Source organism: Meriones unguiculatus, chromosome 15 (assembly GCF_030254825.1).
Source record: "Meriones unguiculatus strain TT.TT164.6M chromosome 15, Bangor_MerUng_6.1, whole genome shotgun sequence".
NCBI lineage: Eukaryota > Metazoa > Chordata > Mammalia > Rodentia > Muridae > Meriones > Meriones unguiculatus.
Genome location: NC_083362.1, coordinates 53,480,896 through 53,503,588, shown reverse-complemented (window position 1 = coordinate 53,503,588; position 22,693 = coordinate 53,480,896). Strand labels below are relative to the sequence as shown.

The 22,693-nt window shown below is 38.9% G+C and overlaps 1 protein-coding gene across 40 annotated transcripts in view; it reads right to left on the bottom strand.

The window, feature by feature from the left end:
• Nucleotides 1-22,693, bottom strand: part of Map2 (microtubule associated protein 2) — a 268,475-nt gene that overhangs the window by 113,891 nt on the left and 131,891 nt on the right. For 8 of the 40 annotated variants that reach the window (XM_021660112.2, XM_060368522.1, XM_060368520.1 and 5 more), the window contains exons 1-2: nt 14,388-14,739; nt 14,053-14,117 (exon numbers count right to left, since the gene is read on the bottom strand). The gene's annotated coding sequence lies outside the window, so the exon portion shown is untranslated. Of the gene's footprint in view, nt 1-14,052; nt 14,118-14,387; nt 14,807-22,693 lie in introns of those variants that run through there. The other 32 variants (XM_060368506.1, XM_060368505.1, XM_060368504.1 and 29 more) reach the window with 13 other exon arrangements.

Sequence of the window (22,693 nt, the reverse complement as noted above, 5' to 3'; positions counted from 1 at the left end):
GTGGAGGTCCCACCATATCCCAGATGATGAGGGGATGACCCTGGATCTGAATGCAAGGTACCTCATTCAACAGTGCTACACACCAACATTTGTTAAAGCCTGTTTTATGACTGGTATTCTGCTTATGAAAAAGTGTATTTTACCAACAGACAAGATAAAAAAATGATGAATGTCATACACTATCTTTTTAAGTACCTGGTGTAAATTCCACATATAACTTCAGCTTATACCTTTCTGGCCAGAGATTATTCATATGGCCACACAGCATTTCTAGAAGGCAGAAACTCCTATTTTCAAGAGTCTGGAGATACCTATTCTAGCAAGATGAAGGTGATTACAGAAAAAACAAAAACAAAAACAAACCTTTTAAACATCTGTGATTATTAAAACAAAACTTTTCTAATAGCTTGCCCTTTCTAAAGCATATCCCTAAAGCTGATTTAGGATACAGTGAACATATAGCTAAAGTCTCTCAGAGGATCACAAGAAAAAGGGTCTGATCAGAAGGCAAGAGCACATAGAGGGCTCTGATAGGTTGGATTTGGAGAAGTGGAACTTTGGTTGAGATGTTAAAGTTGCCTTTGAGGGGTGGAAAGCAGATATTGGATACATTAGTGAGACTCATAAGTCACCAGTGTTTTCTGAGCACCCACTCTGGACAAGTCGCTGTGGGAGCTGTTGGAGGATCTAGTTAGGAATTTGCTGGATCACAGAGATCCCAGGCTCAGGGAGAAAACATACGTTACTCTGAGAATGGGAAATAGGTTCAGCTGGGAGAGAGCTCCAAGGTACCAACACAACAGGCCAGAAGATGTAAAAACTCTTAAGTCACAGTGTCTGAGACCTGGCCAGGGAGCAGGGTTTGAGTTATATAAAGAAGGAGGCTTGGAGTGGGTTAGGTGAGGAAGGGATGCAGAAAGGTGTTACAGGACAAAAAAAAAGTGCATCCACTCCAGGGTCGTTAACTTCGGATGGACCTGTCATCTGGCAGAGGCTGATCACAGATTGCCTGCAGCAGTGTACAGGGTCTGGACCTTAGGGTGAATACGGGGGTGGGTATAAAAAGGTTTCCAGGCTAAAAAAAAAATGTCAGGACTGAGACAGACTGTGTTCTGAAAAAATTGATCCACGACACCAAACTTTGTCAGCCTTCGGATCAGACACGGTGGAAGTTTAAACCATCGCTGTCCCGTGCGACGAAAGAGGCACGTGGATTTGCAGCGTGCTTGAGAAGTGATAGGACACAGTAAATGTGTGAATTTGTACAGTTTAGAAATCAGATTTAACCTGTGTTTTGTCTGTTGTAATTTGTTTTGAGGCAGGGTCCCTTGATACAGTTCTGTCAGGCCATGTACCGAAGAGCCTCCTGTCTTAACAAAGCGTGGGATTTTAGGCAAATGCTTGCCATGTCCAGCTAAGAAGTAATTGTAACAGGAAAGCTATTTAGGCCAGTAGCAATAATGCTTGGAAGTCTTTTAAAAGTAAACACAAGGTTCAAAGCTACTAAACAGATATGAATAACTTAGGCTGTAAGTAATGGGGAAATTCGGATCAACAGTAACTGAAACAGGGATTTATTTACAAGGTTTTCTCTAATTGAGATTGGCTGCTGAGGATTCAGCCATTAATTCTGTATTCCCACCAGCAGACAAGATAAAAAAAATGATGAATGTCATACACTATCTTTTTAAGTACCTGGTGTAAATTCCACATATAACTTCAGCTTATACCTTTCTGGCCAGAGATTATTCATATGGCCACACAGCATTTCTAGAAGGCAGAAACTCCTGTTTTCAAAGGCCATATGTTCTGGAAAACTACCAAATAGAGGGTCTCTTATTATGGTAAAGGAAACAAGAAGGTATCCTGAGTGAAAGTAATGGGAACTCTTGCTCATTATAGGCTAAGGACTAAATCAAGTGTGCCAGCCCCTTGCAAAAAAAGCAAGTTAAAAACACACTGGAAGATTTTGCTTCGGATTAGCACATTTTGCCTAAGTCTACAAATACGCTTTTAAAATGCTAGATGGGCCAGGTCAGTGAACCGTCTTACCAACAGTAAATATAGATTTCTAATGCTTTAAGCAGTGGCACTATTCCACTGTTTTGAGTACACTTGTTTACACTTTCCCTTTTCTTTTAACGGCAGCTACCAGCGACTGCAAAGAACCCGTACAAGAGTTAAGAGTCCTTGCTTGCTCTTCTAGAGGATCCAAGTTTGGCTCTCGGGACTCAAGGTGAGCAGCACAATCACCTCCAACTCCAGCTCCAGAGCTGACACCCTCTTTGGCCCACTGCAGGCTGACATACCCTCACATACAAATGGAAACCTCGTCTTTAAAATACATATTTTAAAATGCCAAACAGATTCTATTCACGTTCCTTTGCATAAAGCCCTCAGTCTAAATCATATCGTGTCAGTAGACCCATTGAAGCTTGAGAGTAAACAAGACTCACACACAGACTCACACTCATTTGAGTGAGCACACACGGCTCGGTGGACTCCCATCGATGTGCTTTGCATCGTCTGCCTGATGTGTTTTCACTTTGTTGGCGTGCTTGTTTATCTATTGGCTACCATAAGAGCTTTAATAATTTGGGGGGTAGCTATTTCTTCCCTTGTCCATAAATAGTTTCCAGCACGTTGGACTCAAAGGCTGCTATGACTGGTAATTTCCTTTCTGCATTTAATTTCTTAGTAGTTCTTCAACGTCTATGCTTCTACGATATTATCCTTATTTTCATTGTTTAATTGTGTTCGCAATTTCACTTCCTGAAATTTAGCGATACTAGCCTATCTTAAAAATCTTCTTCCTCTGAGAAACTTATGTAAGTCCCACAATAAACACCTCAAGCAGGCAAAATTATTGTGTATTCTGGCTGAGCACACTAAGGCTTTAAGGGGTTAAATAATGTTCTAAAGATGGTTAGTAAATGACAGGCTTGATGGGAATTCGAGCCAGGTCTCCCTGACTCCAGAGTTACTGTTCTTAAACACTTTTATCTTTATTTTTCTATAATAATTATACAGGGTTACATAATGTACCTTGAGCATGCTTCCCCTACATCCAACTCCATGCCCTCATGCTTCCCTACCTTCAACTAGTCACCTTTGCTTCCTGTGATAGTTTCAGATATAAGATCTACTTTTATGTAACCTGGGTCTCTGAGCTTTTACTAAAGCAGGGACATTGGGGATGACATGGAAATCCACTTAATGTGGATAACTTTTATTTCATTTTGCAATCAAGTCAATTACTAATACACACGCACACACACATTCACTTTGGATGTTCAAGCAAAGGAAAGTTAAATCTTTAGAGTCTGAGCAAATATACAAGCTCCTGGGTGTTTATTTCCTACAAGAGTATCCAGGCAGGTTGCTTGATTCATCAAACTTTGGGTTCCTCATCTGGAACAGGGATATCAACAAGACAACCAAGTCTGCTCTTCTTCCTTCCCAGATTGTTGTGAGCCGTGGGGTACTGCATATCAGACAATACAGTGCACAACTGAAAATATGGCTCAAACAGTCATTTCTTTTTTTTTCTTCTTGAAATCTCAATACACTATTCCAACAATGTATAAGCTGATGTTTCATGAGCATAGCATAGAAAGCAGAATGGAAAACATGTATGCCTTGACCATGATCTTGCACTTAATTGTTTCTCTCTTACCTTTTGGACTATCCACTGTCCTGGAAATGAAAAGTACAACATTATGAGCAGAGTCCAATGACTTACTGGGAATCATGAATTCTTCCCACATGCTTTTTTTTTCTCTTACATTTTTGATTGTTACTTCGCGTACTTCCGAACTACCAACATAATCTTGTGAATTATTTGAGAGATATCTGCACCCACTCTTTGAGACTAGACAGCCTACTTGGGCTTTTATTTTTAAGAATCTGGAATATCTCAAATTCACCTAAGTACACTAAAATTTATGCTAACCCAAAGCACAGTGTGGGAAGAACCATTAATGACTACATATTGTATCCTTTTCCTTGTATTGAGTCACAAACGCTTACAACTAGCAAGAGATTTCTAAAACCTACAATAAAACAGGAAATATATAGCTATTGCTCATCTTGGAAATAGAATAATATCTTTCCAAAAGAACCATTGTTTCTTTAGCTCCAACATATTATAAAAACTATATTTTAGTTATAAGGTGTTAAATGGACTAGCTTTGTTTTAAGTGATGCCAGATGGAGATCAATGTTCATCCGGCTTCTTTAATGGTCATAATCCAGAGTCATTAACACTGGAAGGGAATTTTAAGAAAGGTTAATTCAAACCATATGAAACAGATTCAAACCGAATCCATGGAAAAAGACAATTGACTGATACTTCTTTATGAAAAGGGAAGAGGGATGAAGAGAGAAAAGGAAGAGAGACCTGTGTGTGTGTGTGTGTGTGTGTGTGTGTGCACATGTGTGCATCTGTGTGTGTATGTGTAGTGTGTGTGTATGAGAGAGAGAGAATAAAAGACAGAGAGACAGTGAGATCAGAGGTAATACTCTGCTACTCTAAAATGCTCAAGCATTTAAGGAATAGGAAGGAATGCCAAAATGACAAAGGCATTCAAATTCTGAAAAAAATCCAGTTTTAGCTTAATTATATAAAGACCACCAGCACTGGCCATATAGAAAGACTACCCCCCCCCACACAGAGAGAGAGAGAGAGAGAGAGAGAGAGAGAGAGAGAGAGAGAGGGAGAGAGCTCTCCTTCTATTTGTTCTTCTTCAAGAGCATTTTGTATATACAGATAGGCAGAAAGGTGCCTGAGACTGCATCTCTTTTTAAGTACCTTTCCTAAACACTCCTGGAAAAAAAAAAAATGCGATCATTGGAATTTAATTTCATTTGGATTTGACTTGTTGTTTTACTGTAATTTCTAAATTCAAGTTTCTAGAGTATTATTTGTTCCTATAAGGCTGCTAAAGCACTCACAATATAGCAAAATGAAAGTGCTAAGTCTAGAAAGCCATGGCATGATTAAGTGTAAAATTAGGCCTGTGAAAAAAGGTCAAATACTAATAAGAAAAAGTGCCATTGATGTTCAACACACACTTAAGCCATTCTTCCTTCATAGGTGAGCAAGCCTTGTTTTTTGATGGTTTATCTTTCCTAGATATTTTAAAGTGGTCATAAATGGTGTGAAAGGACACAAAGATGTCAGTGTTCCTGGATTCCTGATGCTGGAAGGGAAACTCAATTATAACCCAGGAATGGTGGTGGAGAGCTGATATTCCTTCAAACAGTGTATCAAGGTATCTTTTTTAAAATATTTACGTAGTTTATATGTCGGTATTTTGCTTGGGTAAATTTTCATGCATAGTGTGTGTAGGAGCCCAGAGAGGCTAGAACATGGAGCTGATGACCTGGAATTGGAGTTACAGGTGATGGTGAATTGCCATGCGGGTGCTGGGACAAGAATGGGTCATCTGCAAGAGCACTAGGTGCTTTGAACTACTGTGCCATTTCTCCAGCTCCAGACACCAACATTTCTTAGTCACTCAAGACACTCAGCTGTCTAATAGGCATCAGCCTGTCACAATCTGAAGAACTCTTCAAAAGAACACAGTTCAACCAACAAAATGGTCCATCCGGGAGAAATTATTTTGATGGAGTAGGAGTGGGTTACTCTTTCCTTAATCAGAAACTATTCTTAAAAGTTTATGAGGGTTGGAGTTTTCCTTCTAGTATCTTCTGTAAGAGCTGTGTTTGTGTACAGGTACTGTTTAAATTTGTTTTTGTCGTGGAATATCTTGTTTTCTCCCTCTAAGGTGATTAGAAGTTTCGCTGGGTATAGTAGTCTGGGCTGACATCTGTGGTCTCTTAGTGTCTATAAGATATCTGTCCAGTCCCTTCTGGTCTTTAGAGTTTCTAATGAGAAGTCAGGTGTAATTCTGATAGGTTTTCCTTTATATGTGACTTTGCCTTTATCTTTTGCAGCTTTTAATAATCTCTCTTTGTTCTGTACATTTAGTGTTTTGGTTATTATGTGTAGGAATAAAGATAGAGCACATAGAGCAGAGATAGAGAGAATGCTCAGCCAGTGCCTGGTCCAACCAAAGGCCTACCCTATGAAAGAATGCCAACCCCCTGAAACTATGAACTATGTCTGCTAAGCTTGCAGATGGGAGTCTGAGAGAGTTGTCCTCTGAGAGTCTCTACCCAGCAGCACCTCAAACAGATGCTGAGACTCACATTGGTTGATGCTTGGTAAGTCTTGTGGAAAAGTGGGAAGAAAAAGAAAAGGACCTGGAGGTGACAGGAGCTCCACAAGAAGACCAACAGGGCTAACTAACCAGGGCCCAGAGGGGCTTGCTGAGATTAGAGCATAACCAAGGGCCATGCATGGACTGGACTTAGGCCCCCTACAAAGATGTAGCAGATGGGCAGCTTAGGTTTGATGGTCCTCTTGTAAAGGAAATGGGGACTGCATTGAACACTGCCAGCTTTCTGATCACTTCCCCTTGATGGGACTGCCTTGCCCCGTCACAGGGGAAGAGGACATGCTCAGTCCTGATGCAACTTTCTGAGCTGGGGTGGACAGGAAAGGGAGCCTCCCTTTTCTGAGGAATAGGCCAGGGGAAGGAGGAAGGGGGAGAATGGGCTGGTGGGACTTGGAGAGGAGGAGGGATGGGGCTATAATCAGGATGTAAAGTGAATAAAAAATAAATTAATTAAAAAAAAGAATTAACTGAAAACAAATTCTATGTAGCCCTAAGAAGACTCACCCAAAGCTTGCATTAAGATATGTGTGGAAAAGGATAGGATGTACACTCCTTCTTCTTCTTTTTTTTTTTTTTTTTTTTTTTTTTTTTTGCATAAAGAGGATGAAAGATGTCAAGGACTAAGTGGATACTGGGTTGACCTGTTACGCCAGTGGTTCTTGACTGTCCTGATGCTGAGTTCCTTTAGTACAGTTTCTCGCGTTGTGTTGACCTCCAATGATAAAATTACTTCATATTTCAATGACTGTAATTTTGTTACTGTTATGAATCAAAATGTAAATGAAATATCTGATATGCAGGGTATCTGCTAGGCGACCCCTGCGAAAGGCTTGTTCAGTTCCCCCAAAAGGGGTCTCAACTCACAGGTTGAGACCCACTGTTCTAGGCAGAGAAGAGGTGCAGATAAATTAGGGATGCAGGAATAGAGAATGTGAGTTCAGAAACGGACCCAGGGTCATATACCATCACATTCCCAAACCTGAACCACAAGAATTCATTATGTTGTAACGAGCAGAAAGAATGAAATGCCAACAGCTCATTATGGCCGGTTTAATGGATCATTTACAAAACTGGCCGTAATGACAAAAGCTCAGGAGTAAAGAGAGGCAATTTTCTCTTACCTCAGAGAGGCTGTGGAGTATGCATGGGAGCAAGGGCTCATACTGGATTTGCTCATAGCAATGGTTCTAATCATTGCTGTTGGGGGCAGGGGCAGCGAGTATTTCCCTGCTAACCTCGCACTAATGAAAGTGTAGTTCCAGCAACACTGTTACCTGGTTCTTGTCCAAATCCAGAGCCTCAGACTCCTTCTAGCCTTAGCATTCAGAATCTGAATTTCAACAGGATCCCTTCCCTTCCCTTCTGCTTTCCAATTTCGAGAAAACTCTCCTCGCATCTCCTCTTTCTCTCTTAGAACCTATTAGAGTTTCTCTCTTAGAACCTTACTAAAGTGGTCATGCATGGCAGCAATGCATGAGTACTCATTTACACATTGGTTATTTATTCCTCCAGAAGGAAACTGCCATAGGACGGAAAAAGAACATGGAGTCTAGAGTGCAAAAAATATTCATTGGCTGAATGGGTGAATTTGCCTCTAGGTTAAAATAAAGACGAGACACCATTTCTTTACCACAAGAAACTCCTCACTTCTTTTCTTTTGCTCCAATCTATAACGTGTTACTAACCCAACCCCAAGCCCTCATCTCTATTCATTATCCCCACTGTATTAGGACCTTGTTATATAAGTGTATTTTTTTTTCTGCTTGCATATGCAGCCAGCTCTCTCTATCCGCCTAACCCTTTTCTTGAAGATTCTCACATTAACAAGCACCAAAAGCACACAAAGCTGCATCATTGTGTCCTTGCCTTCCCCTGATTTTATCTTGCTTTTCCACAAGCCTTAGCTTGTTAAGCATATTTTCATATTATTTACTTTATAAGTTTTTGTGTCTGCTCCATAATTTGGCTGGCTTGCAGCCTGACTTAGGTTCAAAACTAAAATACGTAACAACTGTCGGGGTCTCTGTCCCTTCACTCAGAGTGAGTATAACTGATCTACACCAGAGTTACAGTGAAAGTGTCCACCACAAGCTGCCCCATGGCTGGCATTTACAGAGTCTCAGATAGTGCATCCGAGTATCTGAGAGGGCCACTGCAATCCAGAGGCACGTTTTGAAACTGCCATATTTTATCTGGCCAAGGATTTAACAATCTAGAATATGATTTTGGTTTTTGGTTACATTCCTTGGAAGTCACCTGGGCTAAGCGGAAGGTACAAATGATTCCATTGCAGGTATGATGACCACGGCAAACTGGTGTGGTGAGCAAAGATAACCAATGTCTGTGTGTCAGAAAAATTAGGCAAGTGAGAAAATGCAAGATTCTTAAGATCATGATGGATGGGAAAAGGAAAAAAAATTAAATTCTGGATTCCCTGGTCCTGATTATGTAAAGTTAAACTCAATAAAGTGAAAGGAGATAAAATGTTTATAAAGGATTAGCCACTACTCATCCACTGTGGAATTATGGATGAGATTCATTCTTCTTATATAAAGTATAGATTTATAAAGTTTTATAAAATGTAGATTGATTAAAATTTTTATCCCTTAATTTTTTTTCTGAAGGATCCAAGAATTAGGTTTGTTTTCAAACCCTTTCCATGCTTTTTTTGTTGTTTTTGTTAACCTTCTAATCGTTCTGCATTTATAATGAAGGGACTGTTAGACATCTCTTTTGCTTTGCCATCACACCCTTTTTTGATAATAATCATACACATCCCCCAGCCTTTCCTTTTCCTATCTTGAATCTGTATGTTCTCCAATCTCCTACCCCAGTTCACTCACATGTGCGCCCTCATGCCACACCCACCTGTCTTCATTTTTTAACACACCCTTTCCCACTTACTTAGCACTATTGACTGTCTGCTATGCATCTTCTACAAAGTCAAGGCTCAATAAAAAGAGGATTCCTTCCTTGCAAGTAGCTCATTTCTCCCAACAGTCAGCGGATGAATCTGAGTATAATTTGGGGCTCAGAAACATCTCTCACTTCATGACCTTTTTTCATATCTACAACCAGTGGGTTTCTGTACTTTTCATATTTTATTTTGTCTTCATAGCAGCACCTAAAATGATGCCTTGCGCAAGGTGCTTACTTCAGCATGGGTACACAGAGCTCTAAGACAAATAATCTGGAAAATAGTTTGGTCACAGTTATCTTCTGGTTAAAACAATCTTCCTACTGAATAAGAATAAAACCACACAAACACAAAGCAAAAAAGTATCAACTCAACATGTTCTTTAAAAAAATTCTTCCACTGTGTTCGATTCACCTGAGTGTTGTTTTTTAATTTGCTATTAATTTCATATGTTACAGCTTGTACTATGTATGTACTCCTCCACTCTTTTTTTCCCCTAAGGGTCTCCTTGATCTGATCTATGTTCTAGAACATGTGAGATCCATCTGTGCTTCACTGGCTCAGCCAATTCCTTCACTGCTTATGCTAATATTTGCTTTTCTAGGAACTCCTCCAGTGCAGTATCTACTTCCTGGATGTCACCCCAAATGCCTCATCATCTGTAAACTCCATACAATGAAGTCCTTGAGGGGATCACACATGTCTGGCATGGTACAAGGCGACTAAACTGCTTCTCTGTCCTGCTCTACTGCACCAGCTAACTTTATTTATTTATTGTGAAGTCAATGCTTCACAGGAAGAGGGTCTTCATACATAATGTATATCAGTTCACTGGTGATTTTTATGTCCACTTGCCCTTGAGTTTGAGTATTTTTTACAATGTTCGTGACACAACGTTTCATTTTATTTATTTTTAGACACTTGAGACTTTTGTGACTATTTCTATTTTAAAAGTCTTTACAAAATTTGATATGGGTTGTGGTATTTTGCTTTTGAATTCTCTAATGTTCAGACACAGATTATACAACTAATAAAGCTCCATGATAAAGACAAGAAAATGCTTTGTTAATTCATACGAAAACTTCTAACAGGGCTGGAGAGATGGCTCAATAGTTAAGAGCATTGGCTACTCTTCCAGAGAACCGGGTTCAATACCTAGTAACCACATGGCAGCTCATAACAGTCCGTAACTCCAAGATCTGACATCCTCGCACAGACATACATGCAGGCAAAACACCAATGAACATAAAATAGAAATAAATAGATAATAAAAAACCTTCTGAATATATCTGCATGTCTTCTTTGAAGAAAGTACTCCTAATTAAGTATATTATGTAAAATATTTGAAGACATGAGTATTATATATATATATGCTTAATATATAAGAATTTGAATGGTATAACTATTTGAAGACATTCTTCTATTACATATCAATGAGAATCTGCAAAGTATCCTGTTTTGATCATAATGTAGACATATATGTTTATATTATATAATATTATATATATATTAAGAAAAAATATATATATTAAGAAAATGAGCTGGGTGTATTGGTGCTCACCTGTAATCCCTGCATGTGGGGAGGCAGAGGCAGGAGGATAGCTGTGTGTTCTAGGTCAGCCTGGTCTACAAAGTTAGTCCAGGACAGCCATGGATACACAGAAAGACCCTGTCTCAAAATTCTAAAAACAGAACAACAACAACAACAAAATGCTAGGAAAGTTTCTCAATATCTATGAGGGCTTCAGTCCAGACTCAGAAATTACACAGAAGCCGCCTCAGTTCCCTCATCTATAAAATGGAGAGTGTACCTATCTCCAAGGATTGCAGACAGAGTTAAATGGGCTATCACATGCTAAGAGCTTAGGGTAATGTCAGGCAAAGAGTTAACAATAACAAGCCACAGCTCTAATTAACAAGAGCAAGTGACAAAAATAAATTGCATTCTTCCCAGTTATTATAATTCCAGAAGTTTCTTTACTTAGTTTTTAAATGTATGTAATAAAAATCTATGTGCTTTTTTTTTTTTTTTTTTTTTTGCTGTTGTTTTTGCTTTCCAAATCAGGCTCTAACTACAAAGCCCAGACTCACTGTGGCTGAGAACTGGTGATTCTTCTGCCTCAGCCTCCTGAATTCTAGGATTATCCAAGTGCTACCACCACTGCTTATATCACTTCATCTCCATTGTCCTCTTGCTCACAGGATGTCATTCATAGAGAAGTCAAGAGATCAAGTCTCCTGTCCCTCCACTACTGCAGAAGCTCAGCAGGAGACATGAAGTGTGTCTGACAGAGAGGAGCCTGGGAACACTGTGTAGGAGGTGCCCCTGAGCGAAGCCCAGGCTGCAGTTTGTCTATTTTTTTTCTTCCTCTTTTTCTTCTTTAGGTGAAACTGAAATTTTTTTTCCTCTTTAACTGATATCCACAAAAATTATTTTCCACGTAATCTGAAGTAATTTTGACACATAGCTCTACTTTTGAACCAAAATAATTTATGGAGGGACTGGAGGTGTAGCCTAGTGGTAGAGTCAGTGCCTAGGATTCATGGGGTTCTGGGTTCAAATCTCGGCACCACAAAGCATTAATAATTATTAAGAGGACACACAGACAGACACACGAAAGTTTTTGGATAGCCAAACAACAAAATGTCTAATTTCTAATCTTAATGTGTCACTGCAAGCAAAGCAAAATAAAAAATAATGAGATATAACAAATTCATTTATAAATTAAGTAATTAAATCAATATTAAGTGAAACTGCTGTGGTTCAGCCACTGTTTTGTGTGTTGAAACTATGACTGAAAGAAGATTCAGTGAGGGAGTTCTCTGCTCTCCGGACAATATTGATTAGTCACAGCATGACTCTGAGACCGGCCTTAAAAGCCCAGTATTCCAGTCTGTTCAGATTGGAATAAAATCACTTGCAGCTATTTTAGCAAGCTGGTTCCTACTACACAAAGTCCATCAGCATACCCCCTAGGTGTTTTCAAAATGGTCATGGAAGAGAAGGCAACAGGGACCCCTTGGTGGTCATATGCCACCTTTCTAAGGCCGAGGCAAATGGCCATGGAGCCGAGCAGTTCATGGTGACAGAGAAGTGCAGACTTTTTGTTGAACAGGACAATGATAATTTCGTCTCTTTATATGAGCACAGACACCCCAAAGCTCAAAATAGATATGACAAGTTTCCGAGTGTATGTGAAAGCTAGGAATCAGACCGTGTGTCTGTGTGTGTGTGTGTGTGTGTGGCTATGCATGTGTGTCTGTGTGTGTGTGTGTGTGTGTGTGTGTGTGTGTTTTCTACAGGGATTTGGTCAGATAAAAAATAACAAATAGATAGTTTTCACCAAACATGAACTGTTTTCATTTACACTAAAAGCCTCAAAAAAGAATGATCTCAAGAGTTTTACAAGGTCTGGGAGGTCGGGTGGGGGGGAGTTGAGTCCTGTTTGACGCTCACATACACAATTCTCCTGAATAATTTCTGAGACAAAAAAAATGCAGAATCATTCCATGTGTCTTGAAGAGTGGAGTGCATGCCATATCTGAAATAGCACCGCACCGTCTTGATAGCACCCTGATTTATTAAAAACAAAAAAATAAAGAATCACTCTCCTGTTCAAAATCATATGTGGTTCAGTCTATACTCTGGAAGCCTATGGACAGTGCTATCTCCCTCTGCCCTCTCTCATGCTGGAACGACCCACAGAAGCCAGGCTCCTCAGCAATGCTTGTGGAATGAATAAATTAAGTCACTCGTGATTACACATTGCGGAGAAAATTAGCCGAGGACAATGCACTAGTCTCTCTCAGCTGCTGCGGGCTCTCACAGCCACACTGTATACTGACATAGTTCTGATATTTCACTCCTAAGGTGGCTGTTTCAGCCATTTTTAAAAGTATAGTTTTAAAAAGATAAACCTTCCGTGTGATGTATCTTAAACTGAGCGTCTTGAAGAGAAATTCTATAGAGATGCCAAGAGAAGGTTTGGGGGCGGTATTGATCTCTTCTCAGGAAGGCAGAAAATGTCTTCCATTTCTTTTTTTAAAGGCAAATGGCTACTGTATATATGTGTGTATATACATATATATGATTTATGGACAATAACGTATGTTAAAAATCAAAGATAATGTTAAAGAATTAAAGAACAAGGCAGTATCCATAATCGTCCTTTCAAATCAATATACACTCTGACGCTGTTTAAAAATTAATATTTTTCAGGTAAGGCATAAGGCCCAGATCAATGGATTCAACTGCTTTCATAGCAAGAGAGAGAATTTCTTTTTTTTATGCTATTAATCCTAAATAAACCATGTGATACTATGCTCTTTTAAGAATTACCCATCTCTGACTTTAAATATATTAATTGTATACTAAAACATTAGTAAAGATCACAATATTCTATTCACAAAACCTAACAACACTGAGTCATCCCTGGGCTTCAGCTTTCCGTTCTCATCCTGTCTACAAAGGGTGAACCATTTTATTGAGAATGTAAAAAAAAAAAAAACAAAAAAAAAAACCATTCAGCTAAGATCATTTTTTAACGTATATTTCCTAAATTCAAATGAATACATTTTCTTTGTGATACAGATTTTTCAGACATTTTGCTAGCTGTCACAATGACAAAATTCAAACACCACAAGTGAGCTAGGCATGCTGATATTTCTTAATAATTTGCAACATAGATGAAAGACATATTTTTATATACTTTCTATTCAAAACAGCCTTGGTTGATGGTAAAATCTGCATAAGAAATGCTACATCTTATAGACAATGATCAGACAATCTACTCTGGGATAAAAGACCAACCATAAGGGGTAAACCTAAATAATAACATTCCAGTCCTTTCTCAATTTCCCCTCACTTAAACATCCAAATAAAACAGGCAGTACCTTTTAATTTTCTGACTGAGTGGTTCCCAATCAGTGCTTCCTCTGTTGGAGACAAGCTGAAGAATCTAGAGGAACAAAACAAAGGAAAACACATATATACATATACGTTTGTCAACTAAATATCAAAAATCGTAACTCACCAATAAGTCCATTCATCCCTTATATACAGATAATAAATCTATGCCGTGGAGTCTGTAGTTTAACAAATGCTCAGTAGGATTTTAAGCTCAGTAACGTATTGAAAACACAGTAATCCAAGGCCAGAAGAAGCAGATCCTTTGAAAAAGTGGATTAAAAATAAAATGAAATAAAATGTAAAAGCCCTAAAGCATTACCGGTGCGTATGCAGCAGGGCTCCCAAATCCAGTCTGTAAGCGCTGCTGCAGAAACCTGCTTCAAGAACACTCCCTTTGCTCTGCCTCTCTAGCTCCAGACAGACGCAGTCTGAAAGCCACCAGCTCCTATCTGTGTGTGCCGGGGAGGGAAAGGGAAGCTGCAAATTAGAAAAAGTCCCCGCAGTGGCGGAAAGGAAAATAAGGCAAGTAGGAGAGGGAGAGAGAGCTCACTAGGCTCAGAATTTTCGAGAATGATGACAAGCCACTCAGCTCCGCCATCATTCACTGACAATAGGATGCTGCCCTAGCTTAGGATTTAGCAGCCTGCTACAGGGACTTGTGGTACCAAATGCCTGACAGGCATTTTAATTGCCTCCATCCAAGTGTGTCACCAGGAGCCGAGTCTATAAGCCTATGAATGTTATCATCTGGTTTCCTTTGTGTTTTACACACACAAATACACACACACACACACACACACACACACACACGGGGAGGGGGAAGGGCTTAGGGAGAGCTTAGAAAGACCCGTTTTCAGGAATATAGGATTACAAGCAAGTTAAGCTACACAAACTAGACATTACTTATGTGATCATTTATAGGAATTTTTATCATCGATATGAACTTCCTTGAGGTTTTTGTCATTAAAAGATGAATACAATATTCTACAAACTATTGCATATTGTTACAAAGAAATGTATATATTGGTATATATTTTCCTACAGAAAATTCAATGGTTTTGTAAGTGTGATAATTACACACTTGGCAGTTTTTCACTTACAAGGCTTGCCATGTGCTATTTGTGCACAATCACCTTATTCTGGTTCCATACAAAAAGAAGGTGGCAACCAGTTGGAGGGCTGGGACTTTATGGTCCCTGAGGTGAGAGCCATTACAGGGAGTTCAGGGTTTGGCATAATCATTCTCAATTTCATGTTAGCAACTAAAATTAACCACGGAGTATCCCTGTCATACAGTGCCCCTTATGTAGGGGGCTTAACGGTAGAATAATTCTTCACATGTATTATCCAGGAGAAAAAAATCTTCCTAAATGAATTGCTAAGCATTGTTAGAACCCTGTGCCAGTAAATGGGAGTAAATTTGCTGTATATCAAAAGGGCCAGCTGCGAAGAAGGTTGCTGAGAGGAAGTATCACCATGGTTACCGGAAACAAAAAGTAAGGGGTGGGGGAGGCGATGCTGGTGAAGAGAGAACAAGACTACAGTGGAGAAAAAAATCTCCTCCTTCTAGAAAGCTCTGACAGCTTTATGTTGTGTTTTTGAATTCAGAAAGATGGACTTTCATTTCCTTCTGCCAGGTTCTTTCCCATTTTTGACCACGAGCCAATTTTGCTTTCATAAATATTCAAATTTGTGTTCTTCTCTATGGGATCAATCTGATCCATATCTGCATCCTCACGAACAACCCAGCCACACCCCTGACGCCCTTTGTTTTATAGATGAGAAAGTGGAGGCCTGACGCCTGAACCAAATTCCCACAGAAGCAGCAGCCTGGGTTCCTGGCTGCCTTCTGTCCCCTCTCACCAAGTGACTTTCTTTCTCTTCTTTCCTCTTATGCTGTTTGCCGGCAACACAGAATCCAGAAAGATCCTTTGTCTTTGATTTTCTTAACCTCTGATTTGCCAAAGCAACAGTCTTCCCTTTTAGGACACCATACTGCAATTACCCTGAAAACCAGCTTGGCCTAAGGTCTGCGCTGGCCTGTGTGTGAGGCCACACGACCTTGGTTGATTATATTAACAGCAATTCTTTCCTTTCTCGTCTAATAATCAGATGGATCAACTGCCCTTTGCAGATCTATCTTGTTAAACCAGATTATTCATCAGGTCCTCGGCCTTCTGACATTATTGGCACATTCTTTTTGCAAGTATGAAAGTGGAATATCAAACCGAGCCTGAATGCCCAGGTTCCTTCTAGATATGATCATATAAATCTTCCTGATATTATCTAAAACAATGAACCTGGAAAACTGAGAGTCCAGGTATATTGTGTGTATGTGTGCGAGCGCAAGCATGTGAGTGCATGGAGAGATAGAGATATCACTCAAATTTAGCCCTGGATGATGCAATATATATTAAAATCTAATCTTTAAACTATTCAGTAAAAAGTATAGCTAGTTTTGACCTCGATGCGCTTCTGTTTATATACTGTATAGTCTCTGAAAGGTTTTCTTGCAGGGATGGAAGTTTAGCTCAGTGGTAGAAAACATGCTTAGCATGCAAACGACCATGAACAAAACACACACACACACACACACACACACACACACACACACACTCATTAGTTTAGGGCAGTTCACCTATAGTGATACAGTTATGCCGATTTTCCAAGTATCTACAATGCACAGATGACTACTGCCACTATCCTCTTTGCACTGAACTTCTGCTCAGCTACAAAATGAATAAGTCACATGAAATATATATGATTGTCATAGATATTGCAAATGATTTCACATTTTAGTGAATCCTATCCCCTAGCTAGTACTCTGCATTACCATCTCCTCCAAGTGAACTTTCTAAATATAATCTCTTCAAAACGATCTAATTCTCTTTTTCACTAGAGGGTTTGGAAGTGACTTTTAGGGTGATTTTCCATAGCCTATAAGAATCACAAAAATGACTGGTCTGGCAAAATATCCCCAATAATGCAATAGGAACTTTTTCATTTTGTGAGTAACCAACAGCTGTCTAACTGGACTTAAGGACTGCTCAGTAAGAAGGAATTCATATCTGGTGCAGAATGTAACCAAGTCAACTACTCACAGCAGCAGCATCACAGAACCTAGAGGAGAATCCACTCCTGCCATTTTCCTAAACGAATCCAGTTTCTGGCAGTGTTCTAAACAACACTTAATCTTAGACCACAGATCAGCGTATTCCTCAGCATTCATCAGCCCATCCGATAGCGGTGCTACAAAGACCCAGAGCTGATAAAACCACAGAAAATAAATGAGTGTGGAGATCCTGGTCATAATTGATAATCTACATTGCAATCCTATACCCAAGGCTCAGGGAACATTCCAGAAGAGGGGCTGCAAAAACTGTGTCAGAAGACCTGCTGAGTGATAGGGTCATTTGTTCTCCTCCCCCTGGATGCAACAAAGACGCTGTACTCATGAGGTCTTAACATAGAATTTCCTATACAGGATGCACATGATGATGACACTAGGGTGAATTTCCCTGGGCCCTAGATAGAGAGTTATAGTCAATTAATGGTGGCTGTGAGACTGAGAGTCATTTTCTCCAAGGATGACCGCCTGTTGGATGTCCAATTCCAAGCAGTTAACCCTAAACACATGTATACATAGGAATAATACGGGATGGACTCAGACAATTCTCAGTCTCCTAAAGAAGAGGAGACCATAAAATTGAGTAGAAGTGGTAGAAAACATGGGAGGGGTAGGAAGCAGAGCATGGAGGCCATAGTGAAAATGATGTCTATCCAGTCCTTATATACTAAAAATATTTTTAATAGGTCAAAGTGAATGTTACATTAATGGATGAATTAGATGTTCAAACACGAGAAAAGTCATCTTTGTGATCCAAATTGCTTTCCCTATTGTTTACATTAGGCAATCTACATGAATATTATATATTACTTATATTGCCATAAAAATCAGTATTCTGATTTCTATTACAGGATTTAAATTCATTTAAAATACATTTCTCTCCTCTTTTCTTTGAATTCTTCAAAATACATAGCAAGAAGCTACAAGCTCTCAAACAACCAGCAAGAGCTTGTTTGGTTTCTGTTGGTATTAAAATACACTACATTTTAATTTTTAAATTAAAATTATTATAATAGTTGTGTTGGTATAATGTTCTTTTGAAATGTATACACCTTACCTTTGTTCATTTAAATGAACATATGATTTCTTCCAACCCCCAACTCTCTGGTTTCAATCCGGATATTGCATTGTGATACTCATTCTAAGCATCCTGTCTCAACTTTGTGTAAACAGGCCAAAATAAAATAATCAGCCACAATGTTGAGCAAGGAGTGGGAGGAACCAGAGGACAGGAATTGAGCAGGAGGAAAAGAGACCTAAGAGAAAGAGCTGGAGGACAGATCTTGGAACTACATGGAGAATGAATCAGACCTAAGCTTTCACTAAAAGCAAGTATAATAGGTAAAATCTAAATATTAGGAAACTATGAGGGCTTGGAGGTTTAAGAGGGAGTAACTATTGCCCAGCATTGTGTTCTAGGTTAATTAAATAAATCCCAGTGTCTGTGTGGTGATTTGGTTATACAGCTGTTCAAGATTAACAGCAGCATTACCAGAAGATGTATCAATAGTAAATATTAATTGTCACCTACAACATAGTTGATAATCTAAAATTCTTTTTAAACTCAACTATAAATGAGCATGGTGGTACCTGCTTGTATTATCTCAATTCAGAAATAAGAGAAAGACAGAAACGACAGTTCAAGGCCAGACTGGATTACATAGTGAGAGACCTTGTCTCAAAATGAGTAAGAGCACAAATAGTGTAATTTTTAATTTAAAAAGTAATAGAAATAATATACTCTCATCCAGTCTTCTTGTTATTCTAGATAAAAAGATGTGTAAGCATTTTGCAAAGTATTATGATATCAAAGTCCACATCATACTGTCTTTCCCTATTTATCACAAACTTTTTTCCCTTCAGCTGAGTTGGTCCATATAAAATAATAATCATAGTTGAACAGGAAAGAAAAAGAAGGCAGAAAACGGAGAGATGGAACCAAAGAAGGGGAGGGAAAAAGAAAAATTGTCAAAAATCAACACAGTCTAAATTATACAGAACAATAAAATTCAATTACTTTTACCTATAAGATGGAAATATCTGATGGGTTAGTCTAATACTGAGAAACTACAAAAGTATACTAGAAAAGGTTCTCATCTTTATACCAGCACTATTCAGAACATCCAAGACACAGAAACAACCCAAGTGTCAGATTGTAAGAGAACAGACAAAAATGTGCATGCTGCAAGTGCTCCTGAACAAAAATACATGTAGATATTATTAATCATAAAATAAAAAAAACACAAGACCTTATGATTTGTCACAGCAAGCATGAGCCTGAAATGAAACGAGCCAGACACTGAGCCATATACAGAAAGAAAACATTGTTATGATCTCATTTACATGTGGGTTTCAAAATATCAAATGCACAAAGATGAAGAGAAATATCAGTACCAAGATAGGGCATGAACCAATAGGAGAAAGAGAAGTCAAAGAAGACAAATAGTAGCTACACAACCTGAAGTCTGAGCGCTCACAAGCAGTAAAAAGATTACAGGTAATAAAATGGTGCTGTGGTATAAATAAGCAATAGGTATTACTTGACAAAAACATACTGGAGTTCTGGAATTCTACACAATATGAAAAAGTTGTAAGTGAAAGAAGCCCATGTAAAAGGCCATTTATTGTACTGTTTACTTATTGAACCAACTCTTACACATAGAATTCACCAGGAGCCATTATATTGAAGGCAGAATATTCAGTATCTCTACTGAACTCTCAGGAAGCATGAACAAGAAACAGTTTCTTTACAAAGAAGCAAAGACCCAACTGATACTGGGGTTGGCTGGGCCATCTTTCATCATCACTGAGGTTTTGTTTAGACTTGGTTTGCAATGGCATACAGATGGATTATTCTAAGCAAAAAGCATTAAGAGTGGTACAAGGAAACTTGTTCACTTTTTAGGGCCACCCCCATAAGCCATATGATGATGTGTTGTTGAACAAACAAGTTGTAGGTGAACATTTTTTCCTACCAAAAGAGGACATTGTCAATTGGCCGTTTATAAATAAATAGCACTTCAAATGGAAGAAGGAAGAGACAGAGGAGGAGGAGGAGGAGGAGGAGGAGGAGGAGGAGGAGGAGGAGGAGGAGGAGGAGGAGGAGGAGGAGGAGGAGGAGGAGGAGGAGGAGGAGGAGGAGAAGAAGAAGAAGAAGAAGAAGAAGAAGAAGAAGAAGAAGAAGAAGAAGAAGAAGAAGAAGAAGAAGAAGAAGAAGAAAGGTATCTATCTTATGAACACCCTATCAGCACGTAAAAGGCTTTTTTTTTTTTTTCGTATAGAAGCCCTTACTGAATGAAAGTTTCACTACAAGAGAGTAGACGGACAAGACACTTTTGATACAGCTCCTTATACAGGCATCCTCTGCCAACTGACATCACTGATCTTCATGGTTTATTACTGGCATCATCTTTTTCTCTGCCAATCTCAAAGCTTACACTTCCTTTATGGCCCATTTAAATTTCTTCTTCTCTAGTAATGGCTTCCAAAATTCCTACGGCAATAGTGCTACAGAATTATCATGGCACAAAAATAAAATAGTAAAATAAAATACATAATAATCATCTAGTTAATGTAATGTATGGTTATCTATGGACCCGTTTGATTTTCAGTTTTTCTTTATTCAAATATTGCCTAATTTAAAAGCCTAAGAGATGAATCTGATATAATGACTAAATATCTGTGGTGTGTTCTTTCCTTTGGGTACATTATTTTATTTGGCATTTCTGAGAGTTGTAGAACCCTATTTTACAGTTGAGGAAATAGGTCCAGTTAAGTGTAGCAAAATGCCCAAGCCAGAGAGATGGTAAACGGTGAAGCAGAAATTCAACACCTGGACTTTTAAGCTAGCTAGTCAGTTCTTCAAACTAATACTCAAAAGATATCAGAAGAGATGAATTAAACATTAGACTAAGAATTTTCCAGTTATACTTACAAGGCATCAGAAGAGGAAGAGAGAAATTAAACTTAAGAAATTTCCGCTTAGAAACAGACTACACATTATATAAGTAGGCTGTGCAGAAAAGAGAAAATTGCAAACATGTATTTTTACTTTCAGAATGGCAGGTCCTTTTGCTCTTTATTTATAAATAATGTATGTTGAATACAGTCATCCCTACAGTTGAAGAAGACCTCATAATCTTATTTTCAGTTTTTCTGCCCTTTTTTTTTTACATTTTTTTTGTTTTATTTCTTTCTCTCATCTATCTCTCTGTTTTTATTTCAATGTGTGTGCACATGGAAATGTGTGTGTCTGTGTATCTGTATGTACACACATGAACGTCTGTGTGTGTGTGTGTGTGTGTGTGTGTACGTGAGTGACTATATGCATGACAGAAGACAGGAGGAGAACAGAGGATAACTTATGGCAGTCTGTTCCCCTTTTCCAGTCTACTGTGGAGGTTATGGGGACTGAACACAGGTTTCCAGGCTTGGTGGCAAGCACCTCTACACACTAACCCATGTTGAAACTCTTTTTTTTTTTTGTTTAATTTTCCTTTCTTCTTCTTTTTTTTTTTAATGTTGTAGTAGGGTCTTGCTACATATATCCCAGGCATGCCTTCAGCTTGTTATCCTCCAGAAAAAAAAAGCAGAAAAACTTAAAATAAGATTATAAGGTCTTCCTCAACTGTAGGGATGACTGTATTCAACACACATTATCTATAAATATAAAGTGAAAGTATCTGACATAATTTGCTTGAGTGCTCTGATTACATGTAACACCATGCCTACACTATGGCCTATTTTTTTTTTTTTAAAAACAACTTTTCTTTGCATGTATTTGATGCAGAATTGATCCTCATGCCATAGGTTTTGTCTTCTGTGATCTGTTTCTTCTGTGAAGGCCCCTCTTCTGATTGAGGAGCAATTTGTTCCTTCTCAATGTGGGTCGTGCTGTGACAGAGAGAGCTGTCATGGAGGCAGAGGCAGCCATGAGCTCGGTAGGTTCAGTGGTGCATCTCATGTGCTTTGCTCACAGGGTTGCTCAATGCCTAGAGGATCTACATCTAACCCCTCATGACCAGCACTGCTCTCTGCATTTTCAAACATATGCACTGAAGCATTAGCATTCTTTCTGGACCATCAACCCCGTACCCTAGCTACACTGCTTGACCTGGGTACACCTACCAACATTGTTCTCCAGGAATGACTCGTTTGATTCTTTAAACTGACATCTTTCAAATACTCAGTGGCTTTTCTGATGCGCATACCCCTGATGGCCTGAGGCATTTCATGGATGTCCTGACCTGGCAATTTGAACCTCTTGATGTGCATGATTTTGTTGGGCATTCTGGATCAAGGGAATAGGACATCATTTCCACAGGTTACCACAGGCTGCTTGCTTAAGGCACAATATGGTCAATATTTTACAGGCAATGTACAATCATTTGAAATAAGTGCCATTCTGCTTTGCTGCCCGATAATTTGTGGCTTATGTGTTCATAAACATCTTGCTCAAAATAATCCATACCTAATAAGTATAGACGACAGTTATAAAA